This window comes from Pongo abelii, chromosome Y, assembly GCF_028885655.2.
Source record: "Pongo abelii isolate AG06213 chromosome Y, NHGRI_mPonAbe1-v2.0_pri, whole genome shotgun sequence".
In the NCBI taxonomy this organism is placed as follows: domain Eukaryota; kingdom Metazoa; phylum Chordata; class Mammalia; order Primates; family Hominidae; genus Pongo; species Pongo abelii.
Window position 1 is genome coordinate 37,870,883 of NC_072009.2, and position 25,947 is coordinate 37,896,829.

Below are 25,947 nucleotides of genomic sequence, written 5' to 3' on the forward strand. Positions count from 1 at the left end.
AAGTGGACAAGGCTATAGTCCCCCACATCTCAGTGTGCATTTGGCCTTTCCATGTTATTCTAGATAATATTAATTGAGCATATCCTGTGAGTCAGACATTGTGCTGGGTACTTTACCATGAAGTGATACAAAATTACTTCATAAAGGAAAAGACCAACAGTAGATTAAAGACTTCCTCTGTGCACATTGCATGTAAGTAGCAGAGGTAGACAGAACCCAACTTCCTTTGATTTCAAATCCCTTGTGTTAAGAATACACACAGTGGGGTTACCATTGCATATATCCATCCATGTTCCCACTCATCAGTCATTCATCTATATTAATTATCTGTGCTAGAAGCCATGGAATAGCTTATGTTTTTTCCCCAGTTTCTCATCTGTTCATTTCTTTTGTGAATCTGTTGAAGTTTTTTGTTTTTTTGTTTCGTTTTGCTTTTGAGTCAGAATATTTCAGCTTACTGACATGTCAGGTAATTCTCTCCTGTCAGCCTCCAATGTAGCTGGGACTACAGGCACACACCAACATGTTCAGAAAGGTTTAGTATTTCTGTAGAGATGTATTTTTTGTAGGGAGGTATTTCTTTTTCCATGCTGTTGCCTTGGCTGGTCTCAAACTCCCAGGCTGAAGCAGGCTGCCTGCCTCAGCCTTCCAAAGTGCTGGCATTACAGGCCTGAGCTATTACACTTGCCCCAATCTGTGAAACTTCATTGTAAGGTCTCTCAGTACCTCAAAATGTCTTCCTTTATGGAATATTTCTTCCATCTCTTATAGCATGCAAAACTTCCTTTCTTATAAATTGGTGTGTCTAAAGGCATATCATAGTCTCTTTTATTTGCAAGGGCATATATTATAGCACACATAACTCAGCTAGAAAGAAGAAAAATAGAGCACAAAGTGCTACGTTGCTTCTCTTTTCTAAGTGACATGAGGGAGACTTGGTTTTAGCTTCCCCCAATGGATACCTAATGGACATTTCTAAAGCAAGCTAATTAATTCCCTGGTCTTCTCAACACTGTCTATGGTCCTTACCTTACTGTCTACCTCTGTTAAATTTTCTAAGTGTCAGTGCTGGCGCTAACTGCTCCAGTCCAAGTGAATCCCAGCTTACTCCACCAGACATTCAGGGTCCTGTGGGCTGAATGTGCCATACTTGTAGATCATGAGAATGTTGTCTGGGATTTTATGTTAGGGGTCTTCTAGTTTTCTTACAGAAATACATAGGATTCTACAAGAAATATCACAGTTATATCATTTGTTTATTCCAGAAATCATTCATCTTCACTAGTATGCAGGAAATGGTGACAAGCTTACTGGCATCTTCCAAGTTTAAGTTAGAAAGCAAAACAAAAGAAGAATTATGCACCTCTCATTAGTCATCTTTGAATTTCAATATTGGCTGCTAAAAATATGCACTATTTTTTACTTCATCAGTAGGCACACATTTAAGACCATGTCTATGAGCTTCTACTTTGTAATTGTTGGCCACCATGATAATCCAGTTTTTGAAATGGAGTTTTTGCCAGCTGGGAAAGCAGAATCCAAAGTGTATGTAGAAGCTTACATTTAATAAGAATTTTTATTATATTGTAACAATATAGTGTAATGTGATATTAGAACTGGAAGATTAGAACAGAGGAGGTAAATGAAATCCAACACAATTAAATGAGGTTTCCTCTGGAGTTTCAGAGACTGATAAAAGCCAGCCAGTGAATATCCTGGGAGTTTTTTATTTATGCTTTAAGTCAGCACAGACTAGCATGACTGCTGTCTTTCCTATGATATTCAGTTCACTATGTCATCCACCCTGAATTGTTGCCGCTTGAGCACTTAAAAGCCTAGTTCACCTGTGGCAAGTTGGGGCCTTGAAATGTCATCCATGAGTGTTCAGGCAGTTTTCATGAATCACATTTTTCATCAGGACCTACTGGGGTTCATCCATTAAAATTCAGACAGTTTCCATGAATCATGTTTTTGATGAGGACCTACGGGGTTGAAAAAGACCCTCAGTGTCCCCTAGTGGCACTTCCTGGCTGGGTCATACATGCATGCTTTCCTCCCCAGTGACCACCTTGGCCATGCACAGGAAGCTCAAAAGCAACACCAGAGATGATGCCACCTGACTTTCTTGTCAAGAATGTTTCCAGAAACCAGGCTTGGCTCGAGAACATGTTGTCATTCAGAGTAAACAGGTCCATAGATTTTTGTCATGAGAAGAGCCCAGTCCTTTCCAATTTATGTTTCTAATACATTTCTGGAACATTTGCACTGTTTTCCTCAAGCATCCAAGTCAGCTTTAATGACTTTTGAGGAATTCATTTTGCAAGTTGCTTGTAATGTATAATGTTTAATTGTGTGATACTTTTCAAATATTCAGGACTTGTCACCAAAATATGATAGACAGGATTATGTGACAGGTGTTGTTGTGACATTATTTTCTCATATTATGAGAACAATACTCATAAAAATTGTTTTGAGTACTTGTAGCAGTATTGCTTCCTGGGATGCAGCTACTTTTATATAGTTTCTGTGCACTCCACTGGTCCTGTGGTGGACAAAGGAGCACACATAAAAATAATTTGTTGCATACATTGATTTTAATTCTTTCTCCTGCTACCATTCACCTTGTTAAGGCACTTTCACAATTTGTTCCTAAGCTTTCAGGATTGATCATCATTGTAAAAGAAACTACTGCTTGACTAGACACAAAAACATCCATTTATCTAAAGATTCACTTAGGTTTGTCATGACAACATGAGTGAAGTAAAGAATGCTTTAGATGTCAGAGACATTTTGGGAAAATGGGCCACCCTCCTCCAGCCCAGGATTGGGAACAGCTTCTTCAACAAAGAGGCTGTGTCTGTTTCCTGTGGCTGTTGTAACAAAGTACCAAAAATTTAGTGGCTTTAGACAGCAGAAATGTATTGCCTCATTTCTGAGAGTCACTGTCTACAATCAAGGTGTCAGTGGTGCCATGCTTCCTATGCTGGTGTTAAGGTAAGAACTTTTTGGTTAATCTCCCAGCTTCTGGAAGTTCCCTGGCTTGCAGCAGTGTAACTCCAGTCTTCCTGTGTCATTTTTCTCCCTGTGTGTATCTGCAAATGATCCTTTTTTCTAAATACATGTATGCTTTTGTTAGGGGCCCACCCTACTGAAAAATGAGATTATTTGAAATAACCATGTCTACATGTAACCTCTCTTTCCAAGTGAAGACACATTCTGTGGTACTGTTCACGTGGGATGTCAACAAAGGAATTTTGGAGAGCATACACTTCAACCCATAACTGAGGTTTCATTTTAAAATGATATTTTGAAAGAAAGAATTAGATATAATGAGAAAACAGACCTCCTGTATGTCTCTTGAAAATAATAAGAAAAGCAAAGTCAAATTTTCCTTTTTCTGCACAAGAAAACCATCCATAGAATTTACAGAACTTATTGTTTACTTTCTTTATTCTATGTGGGTAAGTTAATCTGTTGTTGCTCAGACAGTCATTTATGAGTATCATCATCTGCACCAGTTCATAGCTCATGTTGCTCTTGACCGCATAGATGAGAACATGTGGCTTTTGATCAACATGTTCTTGAAAAGTAGGGGCAACTCCAGCAAGTGGTTTGTGTCAGCATTCATTGCTTCAGGACATAATTTTAGCATTTTAGTAAAGTTAATTAACTAATGTTTGGGTTCACAAACTAGAAGATGATGGAAGACAGATGCCAGGCTCTGAGATTGTACACTTCACAATTTGTATGAATTTAAAAGTTTCCATTAATGGGACTACTTTTGTTTTGTTAAGGGAGAAAATATTTTGATGAACAGTTAATTTTAAAACTAAGTCTCACATCGACCAAAAAGTTTATCTGAATAATATCAAGGGTGATGCTACTTTATTTTGTAGTTATTTTCTCACTTACAATGCTTATGTTCTCTTTCTGGTAAAAGTAAGCTAATTTTAAACCCAGTTAATATATTCAAATCTTCCATCACAAATACATGGCCTTTGACTAATTTGAGGAATATTTTCTCAATGAACTGGTTGCTTTTTTTAATTATTATTTCCAAGAAAAGCATTGCCTTAAATATGTCACATATGAAAATTACTATTCTTCATGGCATAAGGCAAGAAGATGGAATAAATCACTTCTTTGCTGATGTTTATGATTTACATGTGAAAGTAAGGCATGTTCTATAATTTTAAAAATCTGATGATAGAAAAAATATTTGATCTTTGTCAGGAAACTGGCCTTTTGAAGTAACTCCCTTAGGCTGCACAGCTTACCTTTCAGACCGCCTTTTCTCATCATGCAAGGAAGCAGCCTATATAATAGAAAAGTAAATAAAAATGTCATCTGAAATGTTTCCATCTACTTTCCATCTACTTTCAAATAAGTTGCTGTGTTACTACTAGAGATCATGACCTGTCAGGAATTGAATTTTCTGTGATCAAATAGTCATTCAAGAAGAATGTTGCCAGTTGTTTATTTGGTTTGGTTTTTTCTTTGTGATTTTATTGTTGTTGTTAGGAAGTCTCACTCTGTTGTCCAGACTGGAGTTCAGTGGCATGATCCTGGCTCACTGCAACATTTTCCTCCAGGGATCAAGTGATTCTCCTGCCTCAGTCCCTGGAGTACCTGGGACTACAGGCCCAAACACCATGTGTGATGTGTTTTTGTATTTTTAGTAGAGATGGGGTTTCACTGTTTTCATGTTAGCCAGACCGGTCTGAAACTCCTGACCTTAGGTGATTTACCTGCTTCTGCTTTCCAAAGCCCTCAGATTACAGGCATGAGCCACAGCAACTGTCCCAGGTACTTGATTTTAATGTAACAATCCAAAAATAAATGTCAGAGTCAAGATACGGTAGATAGATATAAAACTAACATATTCTGCAGTTGGAAATGATATGTGTTAGCACATACATTCACATTAATTCTTTTATACATTCACAGATATTATAAAAATGTACAGGCAGTGTACACAGGAGTACTCAAGAAGCCAAGGAAACACATGTGTGTGCTAAGTGTTGCATATATGCTTCTGCCGGTGGCTAGGAATAGTCGTCATGCTGATTATTTCTTTTCCCTCAGAGAGTAAACCGTTGATACTTATACTTGGAAAAAGTTGTAAGTCAGTTTTTAGGAGAGTTGTCAGAGAAAATCCAGGATTACATTAACATTTGTACTCATCCTTTTAGATGCATCAAAGATCTCTCTTAAAGCAATAAAAAAATTGAACAGAGCATGGATACACACTCATATCAATGTAGTACTTTGGTCATGGCAGTGCTTTATTTGTATTATATATTGGAATTCTTAGTAGTGCTTGTTTTGCGGGTGAAGGCAAGGTGGAGGAAGTCACAGAACTTTTATAAAATGTTTGGAATTGCCCTGGGCATGGTGGCTCATGCCTCTAATCTCAGTATTTTGGGAGGCAGAGATGATACACCACAGGAGGCTGGGAATCATCTCTTTGTTCCTATAACAAGATCTTACTGTAAAATAGGTAATGTCCATTGAAAACCAGGTTATACAACCTGTTCTAATGCTAAGCACTTGAACAATTTTGTTCCATTCTGCATTAACTTTAAGCAAGTAATTCTAAGCTTTTGTCTTGTGTCCTTGTGTGAAATAGCTACCATCATTTTTACCCCACTTATTTGATATTTACACTAAAGATATTTGTTCAAGATTGTGGTAGTTTAATATTCATTTTTAAAGTGCTGCCAACCACAGCTGTTTTTGTTCTATTTCTCCTATCGGTAGTGTCCAAACTAATATGATGTCTTAACCTGTCAGGTAGCACTCATATTAAAACAAACTAAATCCCAGAGCTATGGGTGCAGAAAAGGTAAAACTCATCTAGAATTCTGGGAGTAATTTCTGCAAGCACATATTTTTTAATATGGTTGTTCCTGCCCTCAATGAGCATACAAGCCTGAGGATTATGATGAAATCCAACCAAGAGCAGCAGGGTGAGTGACAGCAGGAAGACATGGCCGAGCTGCACGACAGTGGCACTCTGAAAATAACCTTTCCTCCAGGCTAATGAACGTGAGGTAGGTACTAGTAATCCACATCCTGAGTGTAAATTAGTAAAGTTAAGTGCCAAATTTCATGTGTGGCCAATTCTTTGAAGGAGCTGGAAGTAAAGTGGAGCATTAATTGGGACCTCATATGTTGGCTGCAGAGAACAGTATTACAGGTGTGAAGCTGTGAAGAAGAGCACTGGTGCACATGGGTAGAAATATCAGCTGATAGATAGGAGCTGATCATGAGGAAAAATAAGCTGGCAAAGCTTGGATCTAGAAGGCAATGTCCCGTGAAGTCTCTTTAACATGTGGAAAGAATGAAGTCAGTCTTAAAATCAGCCTCCCCTTAGCACATGTACATTAGCACTAAGTTTGTTTTCTGCTTCAGTGCTCCAAAAGTGATCCAGAAGAAATGTGCATATGGAGTTTCATTCTCTTGTCATAGCCAAAATTTCCTAGGATACTTCCTTTGGCATGGACATAGATACTGTTGATCTCTGTTTTCCTCATGCTGTACTTGTGATCTTTAACTTTTCAGTCACTTCAACACTTCCTGGTTGTTGGTCCAGGGTTCTAGAAATCACTGACTGTCCAGACACCACCTTTCACTGGGTAACACACTGGGACATTTCTCTACTTATCCATTTACTACTCGGTATGACATGTTTATTGTAATAAAAGTTACATGGTGGTGCTTCATATAAAAGTGAAAACTTAGGTTTATACAGAAACCTAAGTAGTTTTGTTCTAAGATAAGAAACAGTGGGAATGTTTTGTCTTCAACTAGGAAACTTTCCCCAAAGATGAAAGTTAACAAAAATATTTATTTAATTGGAATGCAATTGTTATTTTTTATCCTCTACTCAGAACACTGTAATTATTACTTATGTTATTAAATGCACATTTGTCTCTTCTTCAATTTCTGTAGTTAGCCTTTTTCAATAAACTGAACTCTCTCTATGGAAAATCTTTCCATTCTTAGCTTGCATCTAGCTGGATATATGACAGACTGTATGGACCAACTTCTGTACCACCAGGAACCACACTTTGTTCAAACTGTGGAGCATCATCTATGGTTCTTCTGCCCAGGGTGGCTCTGCAGCTGCTTCTGACTGCTCCTGCTGCCACACTCACTGCCTGCTTTGTTCTGCCAACATTTCCTATTGTATTTTTTATCAAATGTTTCCAGATGGCAATATTGGGTGGGGCCAGTAAGAGAAATGTTTCGATGTAAGTTTTCAAAACTCTATTCCCTATGTGACAGCCACCTCCCCTCACCCATCATGTCCTTTGATACGTCCATCACTCCCCAGTGGTGGGTCTCATCCACATTCAGTCCAAGCTTCGATTAGCTTCTACAGAATCAGACAGTTACCGACTGCACAGAATGTGAACATCCACAAGAGGCCACAATTTGCTTTATCAAGTCTCATCATTGCGGCAAGGATTTTTTTTTTAAACAAACACAAAAATCCTTGAAAGCAAATCACTAAATAATGTTCAGTAATAGAGGAGACACTAAATAAATAGGTGGCCTAATAAAGATGTCTTGATTTACCCTCTGACAAAGTACAATCCTTCTTAGTATTTCCTCTGAGAGTGATAAGTTTGCCTTCTGTCTTGTGTGAAAAAGAAATGGTTTAACTTCAACTAGTAGACTTTCCACAAGGGTGAAGAAAGTAACACAAATATTAACTATCCCATTAGTGGAATTGTAATTTTGTATCCTCTACACACACATTATATTTCTTAAATCAGCTATCAAAGGCAGATTTGTCTTTTCTCCAAGTTCAGTAGTTAGCCTTTTTCTTAAAGCTGAACGCTGGCTATGGAAAGGCTTTTTATCCATGGAGAACTTGAATTTAGCAGGATGTATGACAGACTGTATGAAACAACCCTTGTGCCACTGTTGGCCCTTCCTCCTGCTGGGGCAGTGAAACATGATATATGTTGGAAGAAGTTCATTAATGGCATACAAATGATGGAGTAATTGCTAGTGAGAGTAATTCTAATGCTATGTAGAATGAAAATAAAAAAGGTTAAGTCATTTTGAAAACAATAAAGAGGTAAATTAAATAAGAATGCATTGCAAATGCAGTAGATTCTAATCTTTCATATCTAACATTATTGTTTTAGGAAATCATTTTCTTTCACCAAGAATACAATACTAATTGCATAAAAATCATGTACATATAAAGAGTAGTATCTGATTTTTCCAGGAAAAAAATCCAAGTGTGAATTCTATAGTAGTCAAGTTTCTTATTTTAATTGTAATTAAAGTCTTGGTCATCTCATTTATTAGCTCTCCAATTTACATATGAAAATCAAAGAAACATTTTCAGAAAACCATTACAGTTTATAAATGTAAGGTGCCATTATTGAGCAAATATATTCCTCTATGAGTGGATTTGTCCCATCTCCCATCAACTAATGATGCAGATATATACACTTGTTGAATTTTATTAGTAAGTAATACACTCTTACAAACACTAATTCTCTTCTCCATGTCCATGTTGATTTTGTGTATACATGTGAGTTGGTTAGAATGTGTCTGCCTTATCTCTCACATTCAACAGAAAGATGAGCTAGAGGTCACATTTATATGAATGATTGACTCAGACAATTAGCAGATCATTTTAAGTAACTTGTTAAAATCACAAATATTTTACTACCTAAAATTAAGTTCTATGGTCACACATTTCTGTAATGAAAGTGTTTTTTGTATTATTAATATATACCTTCAGGAGAAAATAAATTTTACCATTTACTCTTCCTTCTCTGACCACCTCTGTGCTTTCTTTTTCTCAGCCTAGCCTGACAATATCTAAGATGCTGGGATAATTTTAGTAGAGTAGGAGCATATAGTATACAAACATAAACACAATATTTATTTATTTATTTATTTATTACCTAAAGCATAATAATAATAATAATAATAATAATAAAAGAAAAAAATAAAAAATAAAAAATAAAAAAAAAAAGAAAAGGTGAGGTTTATGCTGACACCCTAATGAAGAGAAGTTATCTAGCTGAAGAGCGGCAAAGGAAAATGGATCCATGTGTTTGGTTTCAGATTTCATAAAGACATCAGAGAAAAAAATATATATTTATTTTAAATGTAAAAGTATCTAACTTAAGAACCCACAAAAACTTTGTTTTGCACAATTTAACTTGAGATTTTAGTTGCTCATACAAAACACATGTTCGGTTTATGATATAACCTAAGTTTAATTTTAATTGCTAAGGTTCAGTATACATTTATACATCTTGAGGCATTTAGGTAGTATGTTTTAGGTTTTAGGAATTCTTGCATTTGAGAAAACTGAGTCAACACATTTGCGTCACTTTGTGTACCATTACCTGTAAGGTTCCCGAGAGTACTCAAGAATCAAACATGCTAATGTCTCTAGGAAGAGAAATGGATATTCTCTTTAAGGGTGAAGGATACATGAATGCAGACTGAAATAGCTTCCCTCAATTAAGTCTTTATTGCATCAGAAATTGAGTTACATACCAATCTTATTTTAAAAAGTCTTGCTTAATTGAGCTTTTTCAATTTCAGATAAAGTATTTTGAATCTGTCTTAATTATGATATTGAAAATACAGTACTGAATAAAGAGCTCAGGTGGGATACAAAGCATCATAACAAAAAAATACAATACAAAGAGATCTGCCTATTATAGGGTGTATGTGACTTAGATTTGGAGAGTAAAAAGCATCTTGCAGTTGAAAAAGTTTGCTTTGTTAAGTTGATTTTTTTAAGTATACAGTGGGTACAGACTTATTATTGACATAACTTGGCTTTTTAGCAATCATGTGAGATAATCAGTGTGACTTGATATACCATCAGAGGACAACAAAGGGCATATATTAGTAACATCTCACTGGCTATAGCATAGAAAATTTCACAATAGACCACAGTAAGGAAGTATTCAAAATAATCTGTAGAAAAAAATTGTGGGTGCTCTATATTAGAAAAGCTGGCAATGTAGAACATACGTGTGGACAGATTTATGAGCTCGTAATGAGTTAGAATAGGCAGTTGTTAGCAATTGGATATTTGAGAAAGTGGGGTAGGAAAGAGATGTTAACACCTATGTCCTGGGTGTGATTTGATAAGCTGAGAGAATAGTAATGCAATTTACTGATAGAAAAAGTGAACCTCTTTGAGCGGATTGCATTTTAGAAACATATGGGGCACCAAATAAAAAATTGTAATGGGGAGTTGGATACATATGTCCAGAATTTGGAATCATCTAAAAGCATACATGTGTTACTACAGAAGTAACAATGAAAAACAGTCATAGAAAGTAATGTCCTAGAATGGAAACATTTTTGGAAAAGTTAATGTTATCATGGCAGACAACATTAAGTTATCCAAAAGCAATCTGTAGCCTCTAAGTAGACTATCAGGATGTAAGAAAAAGAGCTTTTTTTCTTTTTATTTTTTATTACTATTATTTGTGTGTGTGTGTGTGTGTGTGCATGTATGTGTAAGAGGAATTCTCGCTGTCTCACCCAGGCAGGAGTGCAGGAGTGGACTCTCAGCTCACTGAAACCTCTGCCTCCTGGGCTCAAGCAATTCTCTTCATCAGCCTCCTGAGTAGCTGGGATTACAAGTGCTTGCCACCATGCCTGGCTAATTTTTGTGTTTTTAGAAGAGATGGGGTTTCACAATCGTGGCCAGACTGGTTTCAAGAAAAATTATAATTTTAAAGAACTATGTTAATGCTCAACACAAATCTTTAGCATTCTTCTAGAATTCTTAGTTGTGTCATCTGCAATAAAATAAGCCAAAGATTTGCACCAGAATTAGTTGCCCAACTCTGCCAGGAGATTCGAAGTTTTATTGTTATATGTTTCTAGAAACAATCAGACTATATATCTGGAAACTCTATACACACATGCCCACACACAAACACACAATTTTCACTCAATAAACATTATAATAAGCACACTGAAAACCTGATAATAAAATAATTATAAAGCTGTAGAACACAATAATTAAAGGCAAAAGATAATTTTAAATTTTAAATTTTAATCAACAGAAATATTAGATTTTAGCAATTAAAATTTTCTAATTGTTCTTTGGTCCACCATCATAGATTTCAAGGAGATAATTAATGTTGTACAAATGACACTGAGTTCCCTATCAATAGAATTTAATTTATACCATTTTAAAAATTGTTTGTAGTCATATATTGTTTATTATGTAACTTCTTGTATTTGCTCTAAAGTAAGGCTAGATCACATCTTAGCCTCATCTCATCCAAGGAGGTGTTTACATTAAAGGTATACATGTTGACATAATGTGGAAAATAGTTGATGTGGATTAATGTGTGTTTCATGTATAAATTTATTATTCTCTTTATTAAGATAAGCTTGAAATATTTTGTCTAATGAACATTTAGTCTATTCAATAGGCAGTATTCAACAGATATATATCAGCATCTGCTGAGTACCAACACTGTTCAAGGCAGCAGATAACAATATAGGCAAAGATAATATTAATCGAAATTTCACATGAAAACTTTTGATACCATTAATAATGTGGCAAATGACATGATTTTCACTTTATTATAATTTTTAAGAGAATAAGATAATGAAATGTGTATTGTTTAAGTGTTAGAAGAAGCCTATCCATGTTATTCTTTACCTGAAATTAGATTATAAAAATTACCTTTTTCAAAAGAAATATATATTATAAATGTTCCTATGGCAAAAAGAAAAAAAATCTGGCCTCTGACTTGGAATATAATATCATTTTATTAAGTAAGATACATGGTAGAGAGAAAAAAAATATTTTATTTATCTGTCATGGTGATGACAAAACAGACAGAGGTCTTCTTTTTGTGATTTTTAATATTGATTCCTAAGAACATAAAACAGTTGGCAGTGTAAATATATTGCAATTTAGTCAGCTGTGAAAGAAAATGACTGATCATTAGTAAATCAGGCAATTTTTATTTTTGTCGTTGAAAATTGTTTTACTCATCATGTGTGTTCTTTTACTGTCAGAATTGAAATCAATTTTGTACTGCCAAGTAATATCACTGTTTTATTATCATGAGATTCTTGCTTTACATTCTAAAATGTTGTCTCTGAAAAATGAGTAAAAACCAAGTAAGTTTTGTTTTTTCTTTAAAAAGGTAGTCATAAAATGCTAGTCATATTTAGTAAAAATAATGAGGTGAGTGGGACATGGTGGTGCATTTGTCTAATCCCAAGTAGCTGGAAGGCTGAGGCAGGAGTGTTCCTTGAACCCTGGGGCATGAGGCCTCATTGAGCTATCAGCTATCATCTTGTCCCTGTAGTCCAGCCTCAGCCATGGAGCATAATCCTAAGTATAGAATAAAAAATAGAACTATGAAAAGTATTATAGCATTACAGTTTTTAATTCACTTGTAGTAATGCATGGATAGTATACTTAACCATAATATTTTAAATTAATAATACACCAAAAGGTCAGATGATTGGGTCAGATTGCTAACTAGCTCCTCAACTGGCTAAATCTGTAATAATTGGCGAACTATTTGTTCTAACTGTAATTGATTTTTTATTTGTTAAATGGATTTACTAATGCTACCCGCTTAGGAAACTAACTGATATTAATTAGATTACCTCAAAAACTTGTTCTGAATGACACACATTAGGCAGTAAAATATTAGCTACTACATATTGTAAATTATTTTCATCTGATTATTTTTAATGCTCATAGTGCACATGATAAAATTCCAGAAGACCGAGAATGGCTGTTAGATACAATAGAACACTCTAAGAGTCACTATCAAAAATGAGTATATCAGTGCATAAAATGTATGGTAGTTTTATTTAGCAGTCATTTCGTTGTTTATCATACTGTTTTTTCTTACAATTTTGTAGAAGCCTGTGTCAGAATTAAGAACTCTTTTAGAAAAGAATAATCATGGATGATTGAAATTAACATTTTAAGCTGATACTGAAAATTATTCTGAATTCTATTACATTTATATTTGTATTTTCTTTCAAAGGCTAATGGAAGTCTTAAAAAGAAAATGGATACTTCCCTGCCAGGGGAGACACCATGATCACGAAGGTGGCTTTCCCAAGGAAAGGCAGATCTATTGCACTCTAGATGGGTTGACCCATGAGATATCCCCAAATGTGGGAAACTCAACTGCATAATTTGTGGAAGTGAAGGACTGTGTTTGTGCTTTCACGTGGGAAAAAAGAAAGAAAATTGAGTCATTTAGTGTATATAGAAAATTGAAAGAAAACCATAAACTGGAAAGAATTAAATATGCCTACAAAAATTGTTGTCCGCCAGTACAAAACAATAAAACATCAAATTGTTATTTATTAGAAAAATCAAATAGTGCTAGGACGACACTTGCAAATGCTTGAGAACTTTGTCTAGTTGAGGTGGCTGAGGGAAGTCCCCAAAGGGCAGCAGATATATCTGGGAAAAAGAGAAGTAATTTTTAAATGCATAAGCCAATGTGTACGTATTAATATTGCCCTTAAAAATATTTATGTTGTGAAATTATTAGCATTGGTTTGTTTCTTCTTGAAAAGCAGTTTCCTTTTGGAAGCAACTTGTGTGAAATGGCCTAAAAATTATGTAGCTAAAATAATTCAGAATTTTTCCCTAAATTATAAATCATTTGCAGGAATTGTAAAGATGTTATAGCTGTCAGCTTTCTTGCATTTCTTAAAAGTTTATTCTAACGAAGAAAATAAAATATAAGGTATAAAGTTACTTTTATAATCAAATTGTTGATATTTAAATATTTAGAATTTGGAGCCAGTTGACCATGATGCTTTAGATGAGCATAAGACCTCTCCAACAGAAGATGCTCCATTATATCCTCATTCAATAGGCTCTATGTATCAGCAGGTTAAATAATAATAATAATAATAATTTTCTTTTTCAAAACTCATTTTGATGATTTACTTATATGGTCTTCAATTATTATTTTATAACATATTTTGTAACTTATCAGCTGTGACTGCAAATTAAAAAAAAATTTCTAGGACAGCTTTGGCAAGATGATCGGAGGAAGAATAGTTTAAGTGGGATCATGTTTTATTTTACCCTTGTGATATTTTCTTTGTAATTAGGTGCTACCTTGTCCTAGTTCATAAAAATGTGTGATATTTCAATAAGAGTATAAAGTAATTTATTTAGTCTTTCTTAAAATCCAGTGGCAGTAAAACTTAACAATTTTGCCAGCTTTAATACGAAATTTACCATAAAGAACAAATACTGACCAAAAATATAAATAAAATCCATTTATGAGCACTTCTAAGTTAAATCAAATAATTGTGTTAAAATATTCTGGGAAGATCAGCCACAATGTGAGTAATGCAGATTTCTTTTCTCTTTTCTCTTTTCTTCCCTCTTTTCTCTTTTCTTCCCTTCCTTCCCTTTCCATTTCTTTTCCTTCCTACCTTCCTTCCTTTCTTTATTTCTTTCCTTTCCTTCTCCCTTTCTTCTTTTGTTTTATTTGTTCTTTTGATAATTTCATTCTTGTTGCCTAGGCTGAAGTGTAATGGTTGTGATCTTGGCTCACTACAACTTCCACTTCCCGAGTTCAAGCGATTCTCCTGCTTCATCCTCCGAAGTAGCTGGGATTACAGGCATGCATCTGGCTAATTTTGTATTTTTGGTAGAGACAGTGTTTCACTGTGTTAGTTAGTGTGGTCTGGATCTCCTGAGTTCACAATCCACCCACCTCCGCCTTGGTCTCTCAGACTCCTGGGATTACAAGTGGTGAGTCATTGCACCCGGCCAGGTTAATCATTTAAAGTAACATTCAGCATGACTTCTCATCAAGTTCATGTAGCCAAGGGATGGAATTACCTGAATTACAACAGTTGCCCAGAATAACAACTGTATTGCTCAGAAACCTTATTTTTTATCACCAGAAAAAATATAAAATGGGGAAAAATGTAAAAAAAAGAAGATTTTAATTATACACGTTCTTCACATTTAATGTTTGATAGTTTAATTTCTTGTTGAGATAAAGAATATGGATATATTTTAATAGAAATTCTAAAATATTAAAACCAATATGCACAATTTACACATGTCACAATGTGTGAAGCATAGTAGATTATATTTTTGTGCTTGGGACACTTTTGTGGTAGAATTTATTAAGTGATGCTTCTAAAATTTGGTTTCATCTAATCCCAGTGAAGTGCATATTATCAGAATCCACAGTACCTTGAATCACCATTGTGCCAAGATTTCTGACTGCTTTGCTAGCCAGTCACAATTTTCCTTGAGAGCAGTAAGTCTCCTAGTTTATTTCTATATTATTTTAAAGCTTTTGTTGTTAGATGTAGGGTTTACTGAGGATATAAGCGCCTTCTGATTTTAAATAATTCATATAATTTTTTATTTGACGTAATATCTCAACACCCATTGTTGGAAACAATAGGATATGAAGTGTGTTGCGTAGCTTGAGGAACAGCAATTTGTTTGTTCAAATTGGTTAGAATATACTATGTTTTTATCTTTTATAGTACATAAGCAGTAGCATCAACCAGTATGAATGCAACTTGCAGTCTACCTTAGTCGAGACTTATAAATACATCATCAGGGCTACTGATATTTGTACATTGTAATCCAACTATGTTATGGTCCTTCCTAGTTGGCCTATTGTTATTTGCCGTCTATGTTTCTCTTCTGGCCTAGACTTAGATTTTGGAATTTCTGTTCCTTAGAGAGTGTAAGAGAAATATGTGTAGATTAATCTTATCTCTGTATTACTGCTGCATCTCCATAAGTTTGCTACCTCAAGTGAATGCATCATGTTTTCCTGGTTCTAATCACCTCCCAATCATCCTGGAGAGGATTCTTTTTTTTTTTTTTTTTTTTTTTGAGGCAGAGTCTCGCTCTGTCGCCCAGGCTGGAGTGCAGTGGCGCCATCTCGGCTCACTGCAAGCTCCGCCTCCCGGGCTCACGCCATTCTCCTGCCTCAGCATCCCGAGTAGCTGGGACTACAGGCGCCCGCCACGACGCCCAGCTAATTTTTTTGTATTTTTTAGTAGAGACGGAGTTTCACCGTGTTAGCCAGGATGGTCTCGATCTCCTGACCTTGTGATCCGCCCGCCTCGGCCTCCCAAAGTGCTGGGATTACAGGAGAGGATTCTTCAAATGGAAATCAACATGTCCTTCTTTAATGCACCCCTTAAATTATTACTGACATATTTGTGTAAACAGCTTTCCACATCTAAACTTCTATTTATTTTGAAATCTATAACAAATTATTCATACCTATATTCTCCCTCCTATACAATCAAACTTGAGAACCTATTCCTTCTAACTGTATTTTTTACCCATCAACTAACTCACTTATTTGTTTGCTCAATATCTTTCACAGCCTATAATAATCTGTCATTCTATTCTCTACCTCCATGAGATCAACTTTGTTCTCTCTCACATATAAATAAAAAGATGCAATCTTTGTCTTTTATATTTCCTGGCTAATTTCACTTAACATAATGTCCTTTGTATGAAGCCATTTTCTGAGTAATGTTTAGTCAATGTATTGAGGTTTTTATGAAACTGAAATAATCACTTACATGAAATTTACCTTAACTGTGACCAAAATTCCTTGGGTACATAGGACTGTAGTTTGGAAACAGCTAAATGAACAAAGATGTCTTGAAGCTGTCTTAGGACACTAATATTGTACTCTTTATATCTCTTGTCTTACTTAACTTTGGTTTGTCTTCAAATAAATAAAACAATTCTAGTAAATTATCTTGGATACCAACATTAAAGATCAAAAGAAATCAGTAATGCACTAATTTAACTTTATAAATACAAGGAAAGAGGTTACAAGAAATACCAAAAGTTACTGAATAAGGTGATATACTGTTTATGCTCCTAATTTTCAAAGCACTTAATTTATTTTTTAATTTTTATGATTATTGCTTATTTCAAACATGGACTATTATAACTGAGTTCACAGAGAAGTTATTACAAAAGAGTAATAAAATAATAATATACACTGGATGTAATACAGTAAAGTTTGGTCAAGCAGGCAGGAGTAAAGACAAGTGAGTCCTCTGCCATGAGTAACTTTGGGGGAATAAGTACAGTTTGGGGAGTAAGTTAATTAGTCTTTCTAGGATTCAGAATCTTCTTTTGAGAATAATGCATTTTCCAAATTACATAAGATTATTTACATGATTAAATCAGAATTATTAACACTCAATAAATATGCCTATTAACCGTAGTTGTGGAAGGAAGGGGAGCATAGACAGAAGCTCCAAAAGTCAAAACATGTCTGTAGCCATATAGCAAAATATTGTCTGTTTACAAGTATCTGAGAAATTTCTGCATGCTTTTAATTTTGTCTTAGATTTGTGACAAAGAAAGAAACAATACCCATGTCCTGCCCTGGAGAAGCTGGTTGCATAGAAAAAGAAACAAGGCAGACATATGTGCCACAGTATGTTGCCGAGACAACATAAAGCCAAAGCAACCAAGTACAAAGGTGAGATATCTAATTTGCAATTTTATATTCTGTCTGTTTCATTTGCTTCTTGCTGGTATGATTAACCATCACTATATGTGTTAAATTCAACACCCTAGGGGGCACACAGGCTATAGTACTGGAACTTACATTACAATTTTTCTTCTAATAGTGGCTGTTAAGGAAGTATTGGTGAACATCCCATATGAAGACTCTACTAAAAGTAAAGCTACCACGACTGCGATGTTTGGATGATATAATTTACTGGATCTAGCAAAGAGAAAGAAAGTGTGTGTTTTGTAATCCTATATATGATAAGTGCTGAGAAGCTAGTAGCTAAAAGACAAACTATTTCTGCCCACTGAAAGGAAAAAAAGAAGAAATTGTAGAACCATTTACTACAGTTAAAATATTCTAATTTTTAAATTTAGTTTCTATCAATATCTGTACAGAAAGGTAAAAAAAAATAACAATAATAAAGATCTTGAGCATAAACATTACCAAAATTTAGGTATCCCATATTCTCTTATTTGGAGATGTATCCTAAATAGGTGACCTACCACTATGATCTAACTTTTTACCGCTTTATATTCAAATGAATACCTTTCATAGGCAGTTTCGTGATAATTCTTAACTAATATTTTTTACAAGTTCACATAACATAATTTGAAGAAGAAATTTGTTTCTTTAGCAGAAAAAGCTCTCATTTGAGAAAAATATAGAGAGAATTTTAGAAAAAGCACAGCTTATGAAACAGATAACATAAATATATCAGTCATAGTATCTCAGAGATTTTAGCCATATTATGAAGAAGATCTTCCCGCATAATTCTTTTAAAGTACAGTAATTTCTGAGAGAAAAATAGTAGCTGCTATCAGAGTCTTCGAAGTAATAATAATTAATAATTAGAGTTTACCTAACTGTTCTGCTTCTCATCTTTGAAAACTCATTGTCTATATTTTCACCTATGCATTCAATTGCAAGAATACTGTTTCTGGTGGAAAATATATATATATATATATATTTATATACACATACACATACACACACATAAATTATATATATTATATATAGTTTATACTATATAAAAACTATATATAATATATAATTATATAATAGTATATATAGATTTATATATAATATATGGATTTACATAACAATATATTATATAATCATATATTATAAAATATATTATATATAGTGTATATATAATATATTATATGTGGCTGTTGGATCACAGAATTCATGTGAAAATTAGCACCAGTATTTTTGAGTCCCATAAGTTTTTCTGGTGGGTGAGATGTAACAGAAAGCAGATATTCCCACTCAAAAACTGCTCACAGCCTGAGATAAGAAGAAAAAATAATGCTTGTAGTATGAAAATAATTCTATCCACTTGTCTTTTCATCAAGTGACAAATTAATATCAACAACAACTCATTTATCAATACAGCCATCTTTGAAGGAGTATTTTAAATTTTGATATTAACAACAAATCCAGTAACTATACAGATTTTTAACTACAGATCCCTTAGGTTCATATTTTAATGACCTTATCTGTTTGTTTTTTAAAAAAATTTGTTTGTTTAAAAAAAATCTTTTGATTATATACATTTACTATGTCAATGCAACTGTAAATAAATTAACAAAAACAAAAGTGTTTTTATAGAGGAAACTCTTCTTTCTACATAGATCCCACAAGACAAATAAAGCTCTGACCTTTTAAGCAGTGAGTTTAGCTAGAAAATTCTGCAATGTGCTAGAAAATACACTCACATAGATAAAAACATAAACAAATATAACTTCACATTTTCCAATTAAAGATCTGTACAGAATGTGTTGTGAATTGTATTCTTAAACCTCAGTTTTCTCTTGAAATGAACTAAATTTTGTTATCATTTGTTAATTTACTTATATGACTTCCCACCCTGACTTTCAATTCTGTGTAAGATTTGAACATTACTACTTACTTTGTTGGACAGACGTGGATATTTAGAAGTAATACAATGCACTCAAACTTTCCCTTCTCACATTATGATTTTTAAAACCATACCTCTCTTAGAATTTAAATAAAATAACATTAAGCAACTTCAAGGCTTGGCTTATTAAAATATTTCTCATGAACACATTTTAAATACAAACATTTTGTACCATTAAATTTGGCTACATTTTACACTAAGGTTTCGGTGTTTTTTAACATATGATTCAATAAAATTCAGTTTAGTTACCAACACCAAGTATAGGGGAACACTTAAGAAGTACATATATTTTTAATTTAATATTGTCTGACATAAATTATTTTAAATATATACCTGATAGCTAATAAAATGGTAAACTAGTTGATCAAAAACAAACTAAAAAAAGAGTTAATTTTTTTCTAAAGGAAAATACACTTTCAAAGTAAACTCTTATTAATGAACAAAAACAGCTTTATAATTTAAAAACTCCCTAAGTATTCCTTTGTCTATATAATATATTGCATTCAAATTCAGGAGTTTGAGACCAGCCTAGCCAACATGGCAAAACTCAGTCTGTACTAAAAATGTCAAAAAAAAAAACCCAAAAAAACCACCAGTTAAGCTGGCAGGTGCCTGAGCTACCAGCTACTCAGGAGACTGACTCAGGAGAATTGCTTGAACCTGAGAGGTGGAGGTTGCAGTGAACTGAGATCCTGCCACTCCAGGTTGAGCAACAGAGAAAGATTTAATCACACCCCACTCATGTGCCAAAAATAAAAAATAAATAAATGAGAAAAGATCAAATTAACTGTGAATACATCTGGTATTGTTTATGCCAGTTCACCTGAGCAAAGACAAAATCCATGTACTGATGGAACTTACATTTTTGCTTTAGTGGAAAGTAGTGACAATATCCAGTGATTTTATTTTTATGTAAGAAGGATAAGGATTTTGGGTTCATTTATAAGCAGGTGAATAGCATAAGCTCAAAGGAGATTTGAGCAAACTTCTTGAAACAAAAAGGAGCGGAAAACCGCTGAAGTCACAGTGTATACTGAGGCTCTGAACAAGAAAGAGGATGGTAGAAGAAGATATGAAAAGAGAATAAGAAGAAAATAATATATGGTTTTTTGTGACATTATAAAGGCCATGGTTTTAGCTTAGGAAAAAGGGAAGCTGATATTGAATGTTCATAGGTAGAGTTCCTTTTTAAGGTAAGGGCAACATTCTATATTTAAATAATAGTGATGGTTTCATAACATTGGGAATATCCTGCAAATCACTGAATGTGTACTTTAAAATGGTTAATTTTATAGTATCTGAGATATAATTCACCTAGTTGTAATAGTAGTGATAGTGTAATACTTGTAATAGTGTAAGGTAGGAGATCAGTAAAGAGGCTGAGTTAATCAGATGAGAAATGTGGATAACCTGTATCTGGGTGATGGCAGGAAAAATAGGGAAAAGTGGTTAGATTCTGGACCTGTTTTAAAAGGAAAACATGCAGAATTTGAGGATCAATAGAAATGAGGAGATGAAAAGAAAAGCATCAAGGATGACCTTACAGTTTTAGGCCTTTGCAACAGGATGTAATTACTATCAGGTTAAATGGGAAACACTTGGGGGAAGATGTTTGGAAGAAGCACCAGAATTCAGTGTATAGCCTTGAGATCAAATTGCCTGTTAAACATGAGTATGTGTAATAGAGCCATATATGATTTGGTCTTTGGTAAGAGAGTGGCAGGAGATTACCATTTGGGACTCATAGTACCATTCAGAAATCCATCGTACAGGAAGAGATAACTGGGAGATTGAGAGCAAATTTATCAGAAATAGTTCAAGGAAGAGGGTGAATAAGAAGTAACTTATATTTGGCCAGGCCTGGTGGCTAGCCCCTCCAATGCCAGCATTTTGTGAGCTTGAGACAGGCAGATGACTTGATCCTAGAATCTCAAGTCAAGGCTGGTATACATGGGAGAGACCCCATTTCTAACAAAATTAGCTAGTCTGTGTGCCTGTATTCACAGTCACCCAGGAGGCTGATGTGGAAATATCACCTGAGCATGGGAGTTTGAGGCTGCAGTGAGTTCTTGATCACAGCACTGCACTCCAGCTTGGACAACAGAGGAAGACCCTGTCTCAGTAAACAAACAAACAACAAAGACAAGAAATTAAAAAAATATATATAATATATATATAATATTTGGCAAAAAATGTGATTATTTTAAGTATAGTATATTTGGTAGACTGTTGGGGATGGTAAGGTAAGTGGAATTTTCAAGTGAGAGCATATTATCAATGGAAAAAATATTCACCTGAAATTCAATATAACCTTTTAAATTTACCAGTTAGGGTGTCACTCATGGCGTTTGAGAAAGGACTGTGACTTCATTGTTGTGGGATAAAACCTGAGACAGAATATGAACTGATGGAAATAAAATAGCTAATAGAAATTCTCTGTTGAAATTAAAAGCAGAGAAAAATGTCAGTACCAAAAGAGACAGTCTCTGCTGTGGATCGTAAAATATGGAGTTTTTATATATGTGAGATAAAGAAATCAGGGCAGTGAAGAAGAGAATAAAAGAAATTATACGGAAGAGGAAAAAATCAATCACATTGATGGATTGGGTCCAGGAGGATGTATTTTAAAATATGATAAAGGTTTTGTCTTTGAATAAATACATGCATATAGTTAAAGGTGTGATTTAGATCAGAATAACAAACAACAGAAGTTGAGGAAATTAATACTCTACTTTAAAACTTAAGAAATTGGAGGAAAGGATGTTTATGGTAAGTTATGAGAATAAAAGCAATGCAAAGAAAGTTCAGGAAATGAACATCTTATAAAATAAAAATAAAATAGATAACTTCTTGATTCTTCCCTCCCTCTTTTTTAAACTACTACGTCTATTTTTCCCATTGACATTTTAACAAATGACCACCATCTTCTGGGGAAATATTATGTTGTCTCTCTGGTAATTTGCATTGTATTCTTACACATTTCATGTCTTTTTATTATATTAACAGAATTTTTAGTCAGAAAAGTTTTCTGTCTAAATTCCATTCCAATATTTACTTGATTTAAAAGTACTGTTGCCTTTTGTCTTCCTTCCTATTCATTTTTGTTGAATATTGCTTCCCACCCATAATGACTAATTGACCTTCACAAAATTTCTCTGATAGTTTGTCTAGAAAGAACCTATTATGACCTGCTTCATACGGCCCCCCAACAAAATAGAATTTACATGTTCTATAACCATGCAAAGTCTAGATTTCCATTCTATTTAAATTGAAACTTTACTTGATTAATAACTTCAGTGCATCAAGCCAAGAAACAGTATTTTAAATGCAAAATGACTAACATCTAACAAGTGGAACTTAAAGGACTCACTGTTTTGTATTCCTTTCCAAATAAGAAATATCTGCTAGATAGTTTTCTTAGTGTCATGGTTGGATTTGGCTTAGAACTTGTGCCATTTTTTTTTTTAGTCAATGTCGGCGGCAGACATTGGCTGCAGAGCACAAAAAGAAAACTTATGAGAAATATATCCCTTTCTTCTTACTACTTGAATACAGGAGTATCATCTTGGTGTTAAGAGGTAGTTTAGACATCATAGAAGGTTTATTGTCTATTTCCTTGAAACAATGTTTGCTGAAGAAATAATATGTCAAGTTATTTGACATATTGACTAAATTATGTCAAATGCTTAAATTGACTGCATTATGTCAAGTCGTGGTTCACTATTTCCTAAACCAGATATATGTATTTGTATTGTGATTAGGGATCCATATTTACCTTTTTACATTTTCCATGTATAGTGAATTATACAGAATCTTGTTTTCTTCTCTTTGGATTTGATATGGAAATATACTGGATTCACTGACAAGAAGTGTTTGAATTAGCAGCATGCTGAGAATGGACACCATGTTTGAAGAGACTGATAAACAAATTACAGGAGGAGTTTTATCTTTGGAAGAAAAATTGGTCCTTGGGCACAGACCCCATATGAGCTTTGCTTCCTAATGTTTTCCAGCAAAGACTTTAGAAGAAATAAATCTGCATTACTTTTTTTGGCACGTTCTTCCTTTAGGACCTACAGTGATGTAAGTGACACAAATATCTCTCATTCTGTTTCCAACAAGTAAATAGAATACATATAGTTCACTAACAAGATTAAGGATGGGGTAATCATCATTCCTCTAACTGAAATGCATCCCTGTTCAGTTTTATTTAGCTTTCACAATTTTGAAAATTTTCCTATTCAATTTTTATCAGTCATAAGATAATAGTTTTTAAAAAATGAAAATGGGATTTAGTTAGTGGTTTTTTCTGCTCCCTTTAATATTATTCTCATTCAGCCTAATGGGCATTCTAAATAGTAATGAGGGATACGAATATAACCTTAAATTAAGGAATGAGGGTAGAGTGAGAGAGAAGAGAGTATGGCTCAAAAATAATCTCACAAGTTTTATTTGCCAACTCATGTGATTTAACATGTTAGTGGTAGATTTTCTAGTCATCCTAAATTTGGAGCTGTGACTTGGAATATCAAAATTAGCTAAACAATTCATTTCCATATGATTTCTGTCTACTACTATACTGATTTTCACGAGTGCTATAAATTTTCTAACAACTAATTTCATTCAGATCTGCATTTAGACTTCCAAGACACTAGAATGTATAAAAAATATGTACGTTTTATAGAATAAGGAGTCACTGGGGATAAGTGTTACTTTTCTTTGAAAGGTAAGTGCAGAAGTTTATAAACACTTGCAAAAGTGTGCAATCTCATGATTTAATCTTCTATGCAAATAAAAATTAGTAATTGCTAGGGCAATTGGTGACACTAGCAGGGCAAAAAACACTCCTGCAAAGCCAAAGAATTAATACCAGTGATAATGGCTGAAGTGATTTTGGGCCATACTCTGGAGATAATTTAAGTTTAATTGACTGAATCTCCTGAAATAAAAGGATTTAGGCAGAAGGAACAAAAAAATGAACAATACATTAGCCAGAAAACTCAACCGATAAATAAAACACCTGAAAATATTAGAACCAATAAATCCCAATGTAGTAAAAACACACCTAGTTGTGTTGCTGTAGTTGTTGTTTGGAGACAGTGTCTGTCACCCAAGCTGGAGTGCAGTGGTATGATCTCACTTCCCAGCAACCTTCAACTCCCAAGTTCAAGAGGTTCTCTTGCCTGAGCCTCCCAAATAGCTGGGGCCACAGGCACACACCAACAAGCCCAGCTCATTTTTGTGTTTTTAGTAGAGATGGCATTTCACTATATTGGCCGGGATGGTCTCAAGCTCCTGACCTCGTGATCCACCCACATGGGCCTCCCACTGTTGGGGTTACAGGCATGTGCCATCGTGCCTGGCAAATTTCTTCTTTGTTACAAGGTTAATTTAAGAAATTTTATACATTTCTTAAATTTGTTGCAATAGGCTAAGCATGGTGGCTCACACCTCTAATCCCAGCACTTTTAAAGGCCAAGTCATGCAGATCATCTGAGGGTGGCAGTTCGAGGCCAGCTTAGATGACATGGTGAAACCACCCCTACTACACATACAAAAGTAGCTGGGAGTGGTGGTATGCCCCTGTAATCCCAGCTACTTAGGAGGTTGAGGCAGTACAATCACTTGAACCTGGAAGGTAGAGGTTGCAATTCCGTGATGATGAGAAATGTTGAGATATTTATATATAGTGTGTGTGCACACACAGCTACAGACACACACACACACACACACACTACACCTGTTAGCTGTGTATATGTATTCTTTGGTAAACAGAAGATACTTATTTTTAATTGGGTTATTATTTTCTTGTTCTTTTGAATCTGTTTTTCTTTCCTTGTACATTTTGATTAACCCCTTGTCTGATGGACAGTTTGCAAATATTTGCTCTCATTATATTAGTCTGGTGATTTATTTTATTTTATTTTTATTTTTTTCTGTAAGGAATTTTTGTAGTATCATATAACCTCATTTTTCTGTTTGTGCATTTTTTTTTTTGCTTGTGTTGTTGAAGTCTTATCCAAAAAATATTCTTGCCAAGACCAAGTTCATTAAATGCATCTTGTGATTTATTCTACTTGTTTCACAGATTGGTGTTGTCATTACATCTTTAATTTTAAATGTTTTTAAATATATATTCTTATAGGTCAGGTCTCACTATATTACCTGGTGTAGACTGCAATGGCATAAGTGTTTCATTCTATAGTTTGAACAGTTAGGCTCAGGTGATCCTCCCTGCTGGGACCCCTGAGTAGCTTAAATTATAGAGGCACACCACAGCACTAGGCTTTTTAATCCATTTGAGTTAATTTTTGTATTCGATGAGAGACAGAGTTCTAATTATGTTCTTCTGCATATAGTTGTCTCATTTTCCCAGCACCACTAATTGAACAGACTGACATTTCCTCATTTTGTTTTCTTGGCACCTCTGCAGAATATCAATTGGCTATACAGGTGCAGATTTATTTTTGCTCA

The 25,947-nt window shown here is 34.2% G+C and overlaps 1 non-coding gene across 1 annotated transcript; it reads left to right on the forward strand.

Moving 5' to 3' along the window:
- The first annotated feature begins 13,065 nt into the window (after nucleotides 1-13,065).
- LOC129053516 (U1 spliceosomal RNA) lies at nucleotides 13,066-13,225 on the forward strand. Its single transcript, XR_008518305.1, has one exon. It is a non-coding gene; the product is annotated as a U1 spliceosomal RNA (small nuclear RNA).
- Nucleotides 13,226-25,947: the final 12,722 nt, after the last annotated feature.